Genomic DNA, 5,237 nt, shown 5'->3' with positions numbered 1-5,237 from the left:
TGCAGTCCACTGTTGACCAAAACCTTGATATGTGGCACATGACTCCATCATCATCTGTAATTACCCAAATGTACACCCAGTAGCCCTCATCCCAACCTTGGCCTATTAGTTCATGTGAGATGGGAAATGATGCAGAATGGAAGAGTGACTGGCTAATGAGCCAGGTCCCAACTCCACTTTTAGGTGCTGGGTGACCCTGAATAACCACAGCACATCTGAGCCTTGGTCTCCTATTTGTAAGATGGTTGAGTTTGTGGATTTGGGAGTCAGACAGGCCTGATTAGCCCACTTAGTGAGTTGGGCAACTTCCCCAGTTCTCTGTCCTGGTTTCCTTATGTATGACATGGAAATCTTAAAACCATCTCAGAGCGTGGTCATCAAGATGAAATGAGATAGAGCTTGTAAGATTCATAGTCGTGCGCCAGGCACAGAACTCAGTGATTGTTGGGTGTTGATTGCCATTTGGTACTGCCTTTACTGCTATGACCACTGGCAACCAGGCAGGGGATGTGGCTGTCATCTCCTGACGTAACAAGTAAACCCTCACTATCTGCATCATCTTTTAGCTGAGTGGTTCTCAAAATGTGGTCCCCAGACCAGCACTCTCAGCATCACCTGGAAACATGTCAGAAATACACATTTTCAGGCCCCATTCTGGACCTACCAACTCAGAAACCCTGGAGGTAGGTGGAAACCAGCCATCTTTAGCAAGTCACTTCCAGGTGATTCTGCATAGAATTCTGCATTAGCCCCAGCAGGTTGAGAATCACAGTGTTAGCCCCAATCTTCCTAACCCTAACTTCACACTAGAGCCACCTGAAGCGCTTTACCAGCATGCTAATACCTGGCTCCACCTGAGGAGACTGGGATTTTGCTGGGCTGGAAAGGGACTCCCAGTAAAATAGAACCAGCAGGGTGTGAGAGAGTGTGTGTGTGTGTAAACTAGGACACACACACACACACACACACACATAGAGAGAGAAAGAGACAGAGATTTTGATCTAAAGAATTGCCCTTATGCGATTGTGGGGCCTAGTAAATCCCACATCTGCCAGGCAGGCCAGCAAGCTGGAGACTCAGGGAACAGTTGGCACTGCAGCTCGAGTTGGAGGCAGTCTGGAGACAGAATTTCCTGTTTCTTGGGAAACCTCAGTCTTTTTCCCAAGGCCTTCAACTGATTAGACGAGGCCCACCCACCCACATGATAGAGCGTCATCCGCCTTACTCAACGTCTACTGATTTTAATGTTAATCTCATCTAAAATATACCTTCACAGCAACATCTCAATGGTGGTGAACCAAGTGTCTGGGTGCTGTGGCCCGGCCAAGTTGACACACTAAAGGAACCACCTCGGCTGGGCAGCAGGGAAGCAAGGCCGTGGAGGCCTCCCTCCTGGCTCACATTCTTTCTGAATGAGGTCAACAAAACAAAGCGGCCGCCCCCTCCCAGGCCACATCTCACGCAGCCCCCGCTCCTCTCCTCACTGTCACTGCTGACAACCTGTGCAGCACCCATATTTGGGGGTTTTCACCCTGAAGGTGTCTTCCTAGCTTCTCCCTGGGAGCGCTCAGCCTTGTGTGACCCGCTGCCCTCAGCTCTGCTTTGAGGGTACTGCAGGCCCCCTCTCAGGTCATGTGTGGATGGAGAGAGAAACAGACACAGGACTAACCTGCACATGGAAGAGGGGAAGAGGAACGAAGAGCTCCAGGAGCAGTACAGATGGAACGCCCTGCGTGGTGCCGTAGGTGGGGCGCCCTGCCGTAGGTGGCGTGCTCCCTGCGTGGTGCCGTAGCTGGAGTGTGCCCTGCGTGGTGCCGTAGGTGGGGCGCCCTGCGTGCTGCCGTAGGTGGCGTGCGCCCTGCGTGGTGCCGTAGGTGGCGTGCGCCCTGCGTGATGCCGTAGGTGGGACGCGCCCTGACATGGCGCCACTAACAGAGCACCCACAGCAAAGCCACCCAGCCAGGCTCTTTAGACCCCCGCAGAACCTTCTTCAGAAGTCCTTCTGTGTCCCCTTGCTCCTCAGCGTATCGTTATGTATATCAGATTAGCCTCTTTCCTGGCTTCGGGATAAGGGCAGGCGGGGGAAATTAGGCTGTTGTTATAGGATTCAGGCTGTATAGAAGCAGCCTGAAGGTGATGGAAAGTCTGGGAAACACTCCCTGAGGAAAGCTTTGGGTGAAGCAGGTGCTGAAACGGGGTGGCCCTGCCCCACTGGGGCTGAGGGATCGCTTCTAGGACATCTGAGGTCATCGGGTGACGGTGACAAGATGGACAGGAATGGACTTCCACGCTGGCCTGGGTGCTGCTCTCACAGGTTGCCTTTGGAATGAGCACCAAGAAGGAGCAGTGTACTTTGTTTTTCAGAATGTACACGGGTTTCGTTTAAAGGGCTACCCTTTGATGAGATGATGTCCTGCTGACTTTAGGAAAGAAGACGGTCATGAGAGTAATTGTAGCTGATGGGGTTCAGGGTGTTTTTTTTTTTTTCTTTAACGCTCTTATATGACATTAAAAAAAATTGTCAACCCTTTGTTGGGTCTCCAGTTTGGAGGGAAGAGCAGTGAACGTTAGGATCCTTACAATCCGAAAGCCGGGCGAACCACTGATCTAGATTCTAGAACCTTCACCTGGAGTGATTTCACTGATTGCTGTTTTTAAAGAAGGATCTTGGGGTTTAATTCCTTTGCATCTTTTCTCAACCTTGAGCACCTGAGCTAGCCAGCTCCTGAAGGCCAGGGTAAAGGGAAGGCCTGCCTTCCCATCATGGCACCATCACACACAACAATAGGAAGTGGTGAAGAACCCGCAGCCTGGCAGGTGCTGGGCAGAGACTGTGAATAAGGCACCATTACACACCACCCAGAGTTACCTCTGGGTAACTCACACGGCAAAGAAAAGCACACAGTGACCACTACCCTACTCTGTTTTTTTCTGCAATTTCGTCACAGGCTCTTTTTATACAATTTAGGAACAGAAATATTCAGGTTCCTGTCCTTGTGAGGAAACCATTCATGTAGTTTGGTATCCTCAGCCTGATCATTAGGTTATCTCTGCTTCCCCCGTCCAATGCATGATCAGGTCAGGATGGGCACAGACCCACACTGGGCCAGTCAGATCACACCTTGGGGCTTCTGTTTTAAGGTTTGGGAATAGACACGCTTTCTGCTTCACGGGGTGCAGTAGCCCTGAGGACTGTGTAAGCCTAAAGCCGCTAGTGGCTTCCTTTGCTACCCTGTGGCGTGAGCCTGCTGGGTAGTAAAGAAAATACAGACGAAAGAGCTGAGAGGTGGAGTGAGAGAGCTTTGGTATCTTTGTTTGAATCTCTACCTTCCATCGTGCCTAAAGCTACCTGCACTCTGGGACTTCTCAGTATATTTCCTTAAAGTAGTTTGAGTCTAGTTTTGATCATTTGTACTCCAAAATATTCCTGAAAAACGCTCCCTAACATTTTATGCTCTTTCTACCAAAACTCAGAAGCCCTTTGCATGAGTGTCATTGGAAATCCACTGACCCAAATGCCATAGGCTGAGCTTAAGCCATTATCCTTAACACATTCAATTCCGTCTAAGAAATTATTCGCTGAAATCAATCAGAGACCAACTTTAGGACCAGCCTGGGGTCATCATGGCTGTGAAGAGAACAGCCCGATTTTATTAGTTTGTTCTGATGAGGAACTTCCTACTGAACTAATTTGGACCTAGATGGGCAATTTATTTAACTCCATGAGCTTCTGTTTCTACATCTGTAAGATGAGGGATAGAAGTAGCAGTATTGAAGGCTTGTTCAGTTTTGTTCAATTCAGTTCCGTCTCTTTCCAAACAGCTCAGGTCGACACAGCTCATCCAGTTCTACTCCCATGCGCGAAAGCCTCAAGTGACTTAAACTGTACTTAGACAGTCTCCTTCCTCACCTAATCATGGCTCAGGCTGGGCCAATCACACTCCCTTTCCAAGGAACTGGGCACTGTGTTGCAGGAGTTCTACTCTAGGGAAACCAGGATGCATCGTGTGAGAGGCCCAGTGAATGGAGCAAAGGAGTAGAGAAAAGCAGAGAGAGACGTGTAAGGACAGGGTCCCACACCTGTGAGACCCAGGAGATCTCCCACTTTGGGACCCAGGAGGTATCTCAACATATGTCCACTGAAGAGCCCTTTGGGCCTCTAGCTAGCTGGAGAGGTTTCTTTTTATTACTCCTAAAAAAAAGAGCAGCCAATCCCTGAGGACAGTTCTTAGCTGAAAATCAGTTCCTGTTTCCACGTGGTCCTGTGGAAGCTCCAGTCCACCCCTCTGTGAAAAGGGTATCAAAGTTGCTTCACCTCAGAGGATTAGAGCTCAGTTGGGATAATGGAGGTGGAAAGGAATCTTAAACTTAGAAGACAATAATTTCCCGTAGGAACAGTTGGAATTTATTGGACCCGCTTACTCTTCTTTTAAGGTTTTGTACCAACAGGCGAGCATCACACGCCTCTCCTCGTGATCTCTACACAGATATTACTTCTTGAGGTTACTCTCAAGGAGCCAGCCAGCTGGCCGGAGCCAGCTCAGGAGACTGAGCTGGGTGTAGGATGACGGACAGTTCAAAGAGGCCCTTTTCTGATGCAGAATGTCCTTGCTACTAGCCTGAAATTCCATACTTACAGGTTGATTTCCTTATGACTTGAAAACACACTTGAATTAAAATGCAGACTAGGCAAAGTGTCCTTAGATTTGACACCAAAATCATGGCCCACAAAAGGAAAGATGATATATTAGCCTGCTTAGGCTGCCATAACAAAATACTATAGACTAGGTGGCTGAAACAACAGCAATGTATTTTCTCACAGTTCTGTAGGCTGGAGGTCCAAGATCAAGGTCTGATAGGGTTCAGCTTCTGGTGAGGGCTCCCTTCCTGGCTGGTAGACAGCTGCTTTCTCACAGTGTCCTCGTGTGAGAGAGTCTCTCTTCTTTTTTTTTTTTAATTTATTCATTGATTTTTTTCTTAAATAAAATGAATTAACATCCATTATAAAAACTTTAAATCTACAGTAGGGTAAAAATAGACTGTATAAAACCTCCTTTTCAATCGCCTCATTTATTTCTACTCCACGGAATTAACGATTGTTAATATTTTCTTGTTTATCCTTTCAGAACTCCATTTATTGGTGAGAATGGTGTCATATAAATTGTCTTAGCCAGGTGCGATGGCTCATGCCTGGATTCACAGCATTTCTGGAGGCCAAGGTGGGAAGATTGCTTGAG

The sequence above is a fragment of the Colobus angolensis genome, unplaced genomic scaffold, assembly GCF_000951035.1.
Source record: "Colobus angolensis palliatus isolate OR3802 unplaced genomic scaffold, Cang.pa_1.0 Scaffold42, whole genome shotgun sequence".
Classification (NCBI taxonomy): Eukaryota; Metazoa; Chordata; class Mammalia; order Primates; family Cercopithecidae; genus Colobus; species Colobus angolensis.
This window is presented reverse-complemented; position numbering follows the sequence as displayed.